Here is a 13,161-nt window from a genome sequence, read left to right as displayed (position 1 = left end):
CAACCACTGAAGCCCGCGCGCCTAGAGCCCGGGCTCCACAAGAGAAGCCACCGCAATGAGAAGCCCACTCAATGTAACAAAGAGTAGCCCCCGCTCGCCGCAACTAGAGAAAGCCCGCGCGCAGCAATGAAGACCCAACGCAGCCAAAAATAAATAAATTTAAATAAATAATTTTTTTTTAATGTGGTTGAAGAATTGCAATAATGTCTCAGTCCTGGACAACACAAGTCGGCAGGGGAAGGGGGGAGGAGAATGGGTGTAGAAAGAAAAAAGGTCATGATGCCTAAGCCAGGTCTTGTGCTCTCCCCAGCACCACCTCCGACAATGGTGTCCCTCTTCTGCACAAATGACACCACCATCCATGCAGCTGGACAAGACCCTGTACCCTCATGACCAGTCAGTCGATCGCTGACTCCTGTCCATTTAACCTCCTGAATGCCCTTGGACTCTGTCCATTTCTCTCCATCACCTCTGTCTCCACCCTGATCCAAGATACTAGCATCCTGCCCCTAGACTATGACAGGAGCCTCCTAACTCACCCTGACAAACCTTCCCTTCCACCTCCCATCACCTGCTCTGCACATCACAGCCAGAGTGATCTTTTCAAAATGGAAACATTCTCGTACCACTCCTCTGGGTCCATGAGCCAAGGGCTTCCTGTTGCTCTCAGGATACGGCAGAAATCCGTTACGTGACCCTCAGGGCCATGCCAACCACGGCACTCCCTGCCTCTCCAGCTCCTCTCACACCAAGCTCCGTCACTCTGTCCTCCAGACGTCCTTCCATTCATTAAAGACCATGTTTCTCTCCCACCACAGGGCATTTATCTGCCCAAGCCATCTCCTAGACCTGGACTGCTCACCTCTGGGGCTCTTTGTCTCACTAAGGCCAACTCATCCTTCAGATCTCAGCTCAACTGTCACCTTGTCAGGGCAGCCTTCCGTGGCCCACCGGCCTAGCTCAGATGCCGCTATTTCTTATGCTCTCAGAGAACTCTGTTCCTTTCCTGCATAGTACTTATCCCATTTAGGCTATTACTTGATTAATGTTTGCCCCACCACCACCACCACCACTAGCCTATAAAGGACTCTCAGAAAAGGAATCCTGTTTTTGCTCACCCACTATCTCCCGCAATGGCTTGCACGGTATCTCAAATATAGTAGGTGCTGCAATAAACATGAGAATCCATGAATGAATCTGAATCAAAGTATCAATATTAGTAGATCAATCTTATTAATCTCTATTTACTGTCATAGAAAACATAACCTTTTTAGTTTCTCATGGAATATCGGTGGAAACTGACCATAAATTTCACCCTCACAAAGTCTCATATTCTGAAAAGTGGAAACAACTGATTGCTTTCTCTGACCAAAGCACAATATGACTAGAAATACACATGAAAACTAGAAACTAAAAACAGCAAGGGCAGTATCTTATTCACTGCTGTATCTCCAGCACTTTAAATAGGTGTTTGATACGTATTTGTCAAATGAACAAATAAAAATAGGAAGATGAAATTGACGACCCCCGAAGAGTAGGACAGAGAGACAAAGAAAATAGGAGAGAAAAAAATCAAGAAGGAATAATAATAGGAATTTTAGAAAGAAAACAAAAGAGACTAAAATGATCAAAGAAATAATGTAATTTTCCAAGAAATTGAGAACATGGATCCCCAGATTGAAAGAGCCCACCAAATACCCAGCTAAATGGATGAAAAAAAAGATGGTGTGTGTGTTACACACACACACACACACACACACACACACACACACACAGGAATACTACTCAGCCATAAAGAATGAAATAATGCTATTCGCAGCAACATCAATGGACCTACAGATTATCATATTGTACTAAGTCAGAGAAAAATATCGTATGATATTACTTATATGTGGAATCTAAAATATGACAAATGAACTTATTTACAAAACAGAAGCAGACTCACAGACACAGAAAACGAACTTACGGTTACCAAAGAAGAGGGGCAGATAAAGTAAGAGTTTGGAATTAACAGATACACACTATATAAAACAAATAAACAACAAGGACCTATTGTACAGCACAGGGAACTATATTCAATATTTCATAATTACCTAGAATGGAAAAGAATCTGAAAAAGAATATATACACACATACATATACGTATAACTGAATCAATGTGTTGTACACCAGAAACTAACACAATCAAATATACATCAATTTAAAAAAAAAAAAAGTCACCCACACCCAAAATGACCACACATCACCTTAACGTTTCAGAACACCGGAAGCAAAGAAAAGATGCTACAAGCTTTCATAGAGAAAATACAGGTTGCCTATAAAGATTCAAGAATCAGGATGGCTCTGGACTTCTAAACGGTAGCACTGGAGGCTAAAAAACAATTGATGCCTTCAAAATTCTGAAGAAATATAATTCCAAACTAGAGTTCTACACCCAGCCAAACTATTAAGGGTTTAATAAAGGATAGAATAAAAATATTTAAGATACACAAGGTTTTTTTTTTTTTTTTTTTTTTGGCCAGGCCACATGGCTTATGGTATTTTAGTTCCCCGACCAGGGATTGAACCCGGGCTCCTGGCAGTGAGAGGGCTGAATCCTAACCACTGGACCACCAAGGAATTTCTGCAAGGTCTTTTTAAAAATGCCTGTCATTCCCCTTTTCTCAGGAAATTATAGGAGGAAATACTCTGCCAAAACTAGGTAATAAAACAAAAAAAGCCAGAATCTAAGAAACAAGGAATCTAACCCAGGAAAGATGTTAAGTTCCAGAATGACACTGTGGGAAGTAAGTACAGATAGACATGAAGATGGTGTGGAGCCGTGAAAATGCACCTCTCAGACCTCCACACCCAGGAACACGACTGACCAAGGCCTCAACAGCTCTCCCTGAAAATCCATGGTAGGGTTTGCACCAAGACCTCACCTCCCACACATTATTCCTAGTCAATGACCAAGTGCGACAGGGACACTAAAGCAGGCCTATTCCTGGGAAACATGGGACTCCCCTGATGGCTGGAGACCCTGGAGGCTTTGCTGAAGTTTCCTTAGACTGCACAGAGGTCTAGGATGCTTCCACCCAACCTCCTCTCCTTCATTTGTGGTCCAATGACTCTCACAGCCTTTGCCAGCTCCCTCCCTATTTCCCATCACTGACGTGTTGCTCTTAACGAATTCTCGCATGTTTAATCCCATCTTGTTTTCTGCTTCTCAGAGGACCCAGAGGAACACGAGTGGAACCAGGAGCGATCTGAGAAAACAGGGCGTTGGAACTGTCTTGCCCACCACCAGCACGGGAAGAGGATACAGTCCTGGCTGGCAGGTGGCATGGATAGATCCTGGCACACTCAGGGCTCCATTACTAAAGATCTCACCAGTTGTGACCTGGGGAATATCACGGTGGAGGGAAATGCTGTGGTGGGTGTTAACGGTGCAGGCATTTGAAAAAATCAGGGGTGGAACCTGAGGGGACAATGCCTACAAAAAATAGGGCTGACTATTAATATTATTAAGAATTGTATAATTGTACCGATGCCCTGCAGAAAGATAGTGAGGAACTGAGCTGTTAACATGCAGTCAATGGCTAAGTGGGGGCACCTGAGGGCCTTGGTGTAGAGTAGAAATAAAAGGATCTTTTTTAAAAAATTGAGATATAACTGACATACAACACTGTGTAAGTTTAAGGTGGACAACGTGTTGATTTGATCCATTTACGTATTGCAATTTGAGTCACTGACAAAGAGGCCCTTAACACCTGCAGCAAAAGGGCAGACACAGTTGAATGACAAGCTAAAGCCCTAATTGAAGGAATCAGAGCTCCAGAGACTGAATGCTCATCCAAGGCACACCTGTTATGCAAACGAGGGGCATGGGGAGGAGAAGGTCCTCAAAACTGAGGCATCTGGATGGATGCCTTCAGGAATGTGGATTCCACACCCTCCACCCCCAGACTCTGGGCACGCAGAGGGGGCTCAGCCCCGTAGGGGAGCTGGCACTGCTGCTGTGTTGGAAGATGCTTCGGAAGCCCCTTCCCCACAAGGCAACAGGTTCCCCCTCAGAAGCTGCCCTCGCCTCTCCAGGCTGCCCGGCCACTAATTACATCTAAATCCCAACATAACGGGGCCTGCTAAGGGAAGAGACTATATCCTGTATTAGTCTTCTACTGCCATGTAACAAATTACCACGGACTCAATGGCTTCAGAAAAGAACCCACTGATCATGTCATGTTCCCACAGTTCAGGAGTCTGGGTACAGCTTAGCTGGACCCTCCGCTCAGGGTCTCACAAAGCTGCAGAGAAGATGTAGCTGTGGCCACGGTCTCATCGGAGACTCCGAGTTCTCTCCCAAGCTCCTGGGGTTGTGGCAGAATTCAGTTTCTTGCGCTTATACGATTGAGGTCCCTGCTTCCTTGCTGGCTGACAGCTGGGGTCCCTCTCAGATCCTAGGGGCCCCTGCAGTTCCCTGACATATCGCCCTTTCACAAGCTCTCCTCCCTCAGCATGGCAGCAGAGGCGCACCCGTGAACTCTAGAGCAGCTTTTATAGGGCTCGCCTGATTAGGTGAGGCCCACCCAGGAGGAACTCCCTTTTGATCAATCCAAAATAAACTGATTTGGGACCGTAATTACATCTGCAGAAACCCTTCACCTTCTTCCACTGACTGGAGTGCCATCCCACAGCTATTCACAGGTCCTGCTCACACTCAAGGGGGCTATTCAGAGCCCATGCACTGGGGGCAGGAACCTTGGGGACCATTTCAGAATTATGCCCACCCCCATAGCCAGAGAACTAGTGGGCATGCACCAGCGGGAGCTGGGAGAGGGGTCCTAGGGTAGACTTGGAAGGCACTCGGTCAAGGAGGCTGGAAGGTGAGGTTGGATGTAGGGGCCCTTTCCTGGGACACGGGGTTTAACATCCAAGGAGGAGATGGAAAATGGAGCAAACAGGTTGCTTGGTAGCTCTTAACATCCTGGAAAAGATTAGAGGTGACTAAGTAGAAGACTACAAAGGCTAAGTGAAGCAGGTGTGCTGGAAGGGATATTTCATATTGGCCAGAAGACCCACCGGAGGATCACGTTCTTCCGGGGACCCAGAGGACACGCCACTCTCCAGGGCCATCGGGAATCACTGGAGAGAGAGGCAAGGACTGCTGAGCGGCTCACTGGTGGCTCTCTTCTGTGGGCTGGTGTTGACAGGGGCAGAAGTGGCCACAGAGCTGGACTGGTCACCTGTCCTGTAGTCCAGGGCTGGCCCCTGACTGCACAAAGTTGGAAAAACACAATTGCTGTAACACCAGTAAGGTCGGAGAGCTGGTCAGGGGAGCTCGGAGGTGTGAGATGGTTAAGAGAATATGATGCCTCTATATTTTTTATTTATTGGCTGCGTTGGGTCTTTGTTGCTACGCGCGGGCTTTCTCTAGTTGCAGCGAGTAGGGGCTACTCTTCACTGCGGTGCACAGGCTCTAGGCGCACGGGCTCAGTAGTTGTGGCTCACGGGCTCTAGAGCGCAGGCTCAGTAGTTGTGGCGCACGGGCTTAGTTGCTCCATGGCATGTAGGATCTTCCCGGACCAGGGCTCGAACCTGTGTCCCCATATTGGCAGGCGGATTCTTAACCACTGCGCCAGCAGGGAAGTCCCCATGCCTCTATTATTTTTCTATTTCTGCTCAACAATCTTAGTGGCTTAAGACACTACAAATATATTGGGTTGGCCAAAAAGTTCACTCAGGTTTTTCCGTAACAGCTTATGAAAAAACCTGAACGATCTCTGTGGCCAACCCAATATCATCCTACAGTTCTGGAGGTCAGAGTGCGACACTAGTCTCACTGGGCTAAAATCATGGCATCAGTAGAGCTGTGTTCCTTTCTGGAGGCTCTAGGGGACAATCCATTTCCTTGCCTTTTCTAACTTCTAGAGGCTGCCCATGTTCCTTGGCTACTGGCCCCCTTCCCCCATCTTCAAAGCCGGTGATGCTGCAACTCTCTGACCATTCTTCCATAGTCACATCTCCCTCCTCCGCCTGCAGCCTGGAAAGGTACTCTGCCTTTAAGGATTTATGTGGTTAGATTTGGCCCACCTGGACAAGGGGAGGTATGGACTCTCCCCTTCTCAAGGTCCATACCCTTAATCACACCTGCAAAATCCCTTTTTTCAGGTAAGGTATCATATTCCAGGAATTAGGGTGTGGGCATCTTTGGGAGGCCATTATTCTGCCTGCCACAGTCATCCCTCCGGCCCCAAAAGATTCACTTCCATCCACATGCAAAATCCATCCATCCCATCCAAAAGTCCCCAAAAGTTTCAACCCATTACAGCACGAAAAGAACAGGCTCAAGCAGTTAATGATTAGGACAACAGAGTCACAGAATCTTTAGTTCCTCCCTGAAATACATAAACAACAGTGTCTGATGAACATTCCTGAGTGGTCTTGCAGATACTAAAACCGCCACGAGAGGGAAAAAGCTAACTGCATGATGACCAGACTGTAGCCAAGACATAAGTTGCTCCATCTTGCACAATTCCAGGAACTGGTCTCAAGGAAATGGGAACAAACAAACCCTGGAGTTGAAGATGAAGTGAGCTTAAAACAATCAAGATGGGGCTTCCCTGGTGGCACAGTGGTTAAGAATCCACCTGCCAATGCAGGGGACACGGGTTCAAGCCCTGGTCTGGGAATATCCCACATGCCGCGGAGCAACAACGCCAGTGTGCCACAACTACTGAGCCTGCGCTCTAGAGCCCGCGAGACACAACTACTGAAGCCCATGCACCTAGAGCCTGTGCTCCGCAACAAGAGAAGCCACCGCAATGAGAAGCCTGTGCACCGCAACGAAGAGTAGTCCCCGCTCGCTGCAACTAGAGAAAGCCCACGCACAGCAACAAAGACCCAATGCAGCCAAAAATAAATTTTAAAATAAATAAATAATTCTATTAAAACAAAGAAACAATCAAGATGGCCCTGACCAGACCTCCGCATGACCAATTTCAAGATGATCGTCAGAGCTGACAGTGCTGTTCTGAACGCAGTCCCCACCTGCACACCCTGGAAGCTTTCCTTTAAAAGCTCTCGCTCCAGGCTTCCCTGGTGGCCTAGCGGTTGAGAGTCCGCCTGCCGATGCAGGGGACACGGTCCGGCAAGATCCCACATGCCGTGGAGCGGCTGGGCCCATGAGCCATGGCCACTGAGCCTGCGCGTACGGAGCCTGTGCTCCGCAACGGGAGAGGCCATAGCAGTGAGAGTCCCGCGTACCGAGAGAGAAGAAAAAAAAAAAAAGCTCTTGCTCCCGATTTGCAGTGGGGAGAAGGTTCTGGGGGACACTAGTTCCCCATCTCCCCAGGTTGCCGGCTTCCTGAATAAAGCATCTTTTCCCACCAACCCTGTCTCTCGAACATTGACTTTTGAGCAACAAGCAGCCGAACCTGAGTTGGGTTCTGGCTCTGGCCAGTTACAGGCCTGGAGTCCCACACAGCACAGCACAGCACATGGCCATGCAAGAGGTGCATTGTGTGAGGGCATCCACCATCATGGGAACCGCTGGCTGTGTCACATCCTGTGCCAGGAAGGACACGTGACTCTTGATTGAAACAGAGAGTGGCAACAGGGTGGCCCCACTTGCCATTTTGGGGGAACTAGCCATTCGATGGGGAAAAGGCAGTCTTTTCAACAGTGGTGCTGGGAAAACTAAATATCCACAGGTGAAAGAATGAAGTTGGACCCTCAACCTTACACCAGATACAAAAATTAACCCCAAATGGATCAAAGTCCTAAGTGTAAGAGTCAACACCATAAAACTCTTAGAAGAAAACATAGGGGAAAAATCTTCATGACATTGGATTTGGCAACAACTTCATGGATTTAACACCAAAAGCACAGGCAACGAAAGAATACACAAATTGGACTTCATCAAAATTAAAAACTTTTGTACATCAAAAGACACCATCAACAGAGTAAGAAGGCAACCCACAGAAAGGGAGAAAACATTTGCAAATCACATATCTAATAAGGGATTAATAAAAAGAACTCCTACAATTCAACTACAAAAAACCCAACTGGAAAATAGGCAAAGGAACTGAAATAGACATTTCTCCAAAGAAGATATGCAAAAAAGCAATAAGCACATGGAAAGATGATCAACATCCTTAGTCATTAAGGAAATGCAAATCAAAACCACAGTGACAGACCACTCCACACCCATCTCGATGGCTATCATCAAACAAAGGAACAAGAAACAGAAAATACCAAGTGTGGACAAGGATGTAGAGAAACTGGAGCTCTTGTGCATTGTTGGTAGGAATGTAAAATGGTGTAGTCACTATGGAAAACAGTATTCCTCAAAAAAGTAAAAACAAACAACAAAAAAAGTAAAAACAGAATTACTATATGATCCAGCAGTTCCACTTCTGGGTATACAACCAAAAGAACTGAAAGTAGGGAGTCAAACAGATATTTATACAATCCATGTTCATAGCAGTATTATTCACAATAGCTAAAAGGTAGAAACAATCCAAAAGTCCATCAATGAATGAATGAACAAAATGTGGTCTACCCATACAATGAAATATTATTTAGCCCCAAAAAGGAAGGCAATTCTGACACACACTACAACATGAGTGAACACTGAAGACATTACGCTAAGTGAAATAAGGCAGTCACAAAAGGACAAATATTGTATGATCTGATTACATGAGGTCCCCAAAGTAGTCAAGTTAATAGAGACAGAGAGTAGAACAGTGATTGCCAGGGGCTGGAAGAGGGAGAAACGGGGACTTATTGTTAAATGGGTACAAAGTTTCAGTTTGGGAAGAAGAAAGAGTTCTGCAGATGGATAGTGGTGATGGTTGCCCAACAATGTGAATATGAAACCTCACAACTCAGATCTCATACCCAGCCAAAACCCAGATTGGGATTTGAACCCATGGGCTGGGACTTGAACCCACTGCCCTTTTTAAATTTTAATTTATTTATTTTTGGCTGCGTTGGGTCTTCGTTGCTGCGCATGGGCTTTCTCTAGTTGCAGTAAGCGGGGGCTACTCTTCGTTGCAGTGCGCGGGCTTCTCATTGCGGTGGCTTCTCTTGTTGCAGAGCACAGGCTCTAGGCGCGCGGGCTTCAGTAGTTGTGGCACATGGGCTTAGTTGTCCCACGGCATGTGAACCCACTGTCTTTTAATTAAGATCGCACACCTGGAGCTTCCCTGGTGGCGCAGAGGTTGAGAGTCCGCCTGCCGATGCAAGGGATGCGGGTTCGTGCCCCGGACCTGGAAGATCCCACATGCCTCAGAGCGGCTAGGCCCGTGAGCCATGGCCGCTGAGCCTGCGCGTCCAGACCCTGTGCTCCACAGCGGGAGAGGCCACAACAGCGAGAGGCCCGCGTACAATCAAAAAAAAAAAAAAAGGATCGCACACCTGGTCTCAGGACTTAATGAAGCTCAGGTTCTTTATGTCTCAGCATAGAAGGAATTCAGCAAGAGGCAAAGTGATAGGTAAGAAGTGGATTTATTTAGAGAGATATACATTTCATAGACAGAATGTGGTCTGTCTCAAAAGGCAAGACCTGCCCTGGGAGAAACACACTCCACAGACAGAGTGTGAGCCCAAAATATGGGGTGGTTAGTTTTTATGGGCTGGGTAATTTCATAGGCGAATGAGTGGGAGGATTATTCCAACTATTTTGGAGAAGGGGTGGAGATGTCCAGAAACTGGACCACCACTGCCCACTTTTTGGCCTTTTATGCTGGGCCTCGGGACTGTCATGGCACGAGTGGGTGTGTAGTTTAGCACAGGCTAATGTATTACAATGAGCGTAATGAGGCTCAGGGTCCACCGGAAGTCGAATCTTCCACCATCTTGGACCTAATTGATTCTGACAAGTTTATGTCATATCTTCAAGGGCTCTGTCATTCTTTTGAAGGTGGTGCCCTGCCCCCTTCCCTCCTGTTTCAAATATACTTAATGTCACTGAACTGTATGCTTAAAATGGTTAAAACGGTAAATTTCGTCTTATGCATATATTACAACTTTTAAAAACGGGAATATAGACAAGCTGGCTGGCCCACGAGCAACCTCTCCTCTCTCTGGTGCTGGGCAACTCTAGGATGTGTGTGTGTGTGTGTGTGTGTGTGTATGTATATATGTGTAGGGGGAGAAATCTTTCTGCTAAGGAGAGGTATAGAGAGGTCACTTGATGTAAAGGCCGCATAATACATAGAGCATTCATCCCATTTCTGGGGGAAAAATACATAACTGAGCTATTTGCAGATGCACAGGAAAAGGTCCGGAAAGATGTACCCAAACTACCCCCCAGGAGGGGACTGTCACTTTTTATCATGAAAAGTGTATTTGAAACGTTTACAGAGTATAGATAAAACTTCTGAAAGTTTTTTTTTTAATTTTCAAAGTGGACATTAAAATGTAAAACCACTTTAAAAAGTGAAAGTCGGGCTTCCCTGGTGGTGCAGTGGTTGAGAGTCCGCCTGCCGATGCAGGGGACACGGGTTCGTGCCCTGGTCCGGGAAGATCCCACATGCCGCGGAGCGGCTGGGCCCGTGAGCCATGGCCGCTGAGCCTGCGCGTCCGGAGCCTGTGCTCCGCAACGGGAGAGGCCACAGCAGTGAGAGTCCCGCATACCGCAAAAAAAAAAAAAAGTGAAAGGTCACACACTATGAGTCTTTTTGCAACTCTACAGCTGGCAAGTGATTAGCAGCCAAACTATGCCCGTGGGACGATTACAAATCAATAAGGAAAAGAATAACCCATAGAAGAAACAAAGGACATAAATGGCAATTCACAGCAGGAACCAGAATGGCCAATCAACAGTGAAAAGATGGGCAACTCCTCTAGCAACCAGGGGTGTAAGTTAAAATCACAATCAGGTTGAAGAAAAATGGTCAAATCTGATGGTACCAAGGGATGGACACTCCTCCCCTGCTAGGAGGCTATGTGCTGATGGAACCACGGTGGAGATCTGGCAAATATCTGTAAAGCCGAAGCGACAAACAGCCTGAGGCCAACAAGCCCACTTCCATTTAAATGCTCAGAAGATCTCACACTTGAACAAGGAGACACAGTCTAGAATGTTCACTGCACCATGGTTTATAACAGAGAAAAACTGTAAACTACCTAAATACAGTATATTTACACAATGGAATACCATACAGCAATCAAAATAAATGAACTAGAGCTATGTGTATCAATGGGGAAAAAAAGAATCTCTTAAAAAATATTCGGTTTTTATAGAAAATGACATGGGGCCATGATGCAAGTCTCAACCAATTTCAAAGAATTTAAATAATGCAGACAATGTTCTGAGACTACAATGCAATTAAGGCAAAACTCAATAGCGGTGGGGGACTTCCCTGGCGGTCCAGTGGTTAAGGATCCGCTACCACTGCAGGGGGGCATGGGTTCGATCCCTGCTCAGGGAACTAAGATCCCACATGCCACACCATAGCATGGCCAAAAAAAAAAAAAAGAAAAAGAAGAAAAAAGAAATCAATAGCAATGGGTATAGAGTTGCCTTCTGGGGTGATGAAAATGTTCAGGAACTAGATAGCAGTGATAGTTATACAACTCTGTATATGTACTAAATGCCACTGAATTGTACTTTTTTTTTTTTTAGGAAAAATGGTTAAAATGGTCTTTTTTTGGCAGAAGAGCAAGTCATTTATTAAAATTGGAATTCAGAGTGCGCAAGTGGGTGTACTGATCAGATCTGCATTTTAGAAAGCTCACTTTGCCATCATGCACAGGATAGTTCATCTTTTTTTTTAATAACTTTTTTTTATTGAAGTAGACTTACAATGCTGTGCCAATCTAAAATGGTAAATTTTATGTTATGTGTATCTTACCACTATTTTTTAAAAAATCAATAACAAAAAATACTGCAGAAACCCCGTCTTAATAAAATAATACTCTTTCGGGACTTCCCTGGTGGCGCAGTGGTTAAGAATCCACCTGCCAATGCAGGGGACACAGGTTCGAGCCCTGGTCCAGGAAGATCCCACATGCTGCGGAGCAACTAAGCCCGTGCACCACAACTACTGAGCCTGCGCTCTAGAGCCCACGAGCCACAACTACTGAGCCCACATTCCACAACTACTGAGCCCGCACGCCTGGAGCCCATGCTCTGCAACAAGAGAAGCCACCACAGTGAGAAGCCTGTGCTCCACAACGAAGAGTAGACCCTGCTCACTGCAACTAGAGAAAGCCCGTGCACAGCAACAAAGACCCAACGCAGCCAAAAATAAATAAATAATACTCTTTGAAACAACTGATAAGTCAAAGGAGAAAGCATAATGGAACTCAGAAAACTGAGTAATAATGAAAATACAATCTACTGAAATTTACAAAATGAAGCTAAAACCATGCTTAGAGAGAAATGCATAACTTTAAATTCATTCCTTAGAAAAAAGACTGAAAAAAACCAATGAACATTCATCCCAGGAAGCTGGGGGGAAAAAAACAGCAAATTAAATCCAAAAAAATTAGAAGGAAACTATCAAATTAATTTAAAAACCACAATACTGAATGTCAGTAGTCAAAAATTGGTATTTTAGAAGAGAAGCCACCGCAATGAGAAGCCTGCGCACCGCAATGAAGAGTAGCCCCTGCTCACCGCAACTAGAGAAAGCCCGTGCGCAGCAACGAAGACCCAACACAGCCAAAAATAAATAAATAAAATAAATTTTTTTAAAAATTGGTATTTTAGAAAGATGATAAACCTCATCTTAATTAAGAAAAAGATAAAGCACTAACAGTCGAAGTCAGGTATAAAATAGGGACTTCACTACACTATCGTCGCCCAAAAATACACACCACGCATTTTATCACAGAGAAACCATCAGACAAAGCTGGACAGAGGGACAGTCTACAAAATTAACCAGCTGGACACTTTAAAACTGCCAATGTCACCATAAATTCAGTATGAGAAACCGTCCTAGAATGAAAGAAACAAGAGACCCCTCAGCTAAATGCAACGTGTGATCCTGGAACCACCGTGAAGGGCATGGAGAGGACTGGCAAATCGTGAGTGACGTCTGCAGACCACGGTTAAGCTTCCCAACTTTGGTAACTGTCCCCCTGATGTGTAAGTGAATGTGACTGTCCTTATTCGTAGGAAACACACACTGGGCACAAAGCGACATGATGTCTGCGACCTACTTGCATAGT

The sequence above is a fragment of the Delphinus delphis genome, chromosome 13 (assembly GCF_949987515.2).
Source record: "Delphinus delphis chromosome 13, mDelDel1.2, whole genome shotgun sequence".
In the NCBI taxonomy this organism is placed as follows: domain Eukaryota; kingdom Metazoa; phylum Chordata; class Mammalia; order Artiodactyla; family Delphinidae; genus Delphinus; species Delphinus delphis.
Note: the sequence above shows the minus strand (reverse complement) of the source record.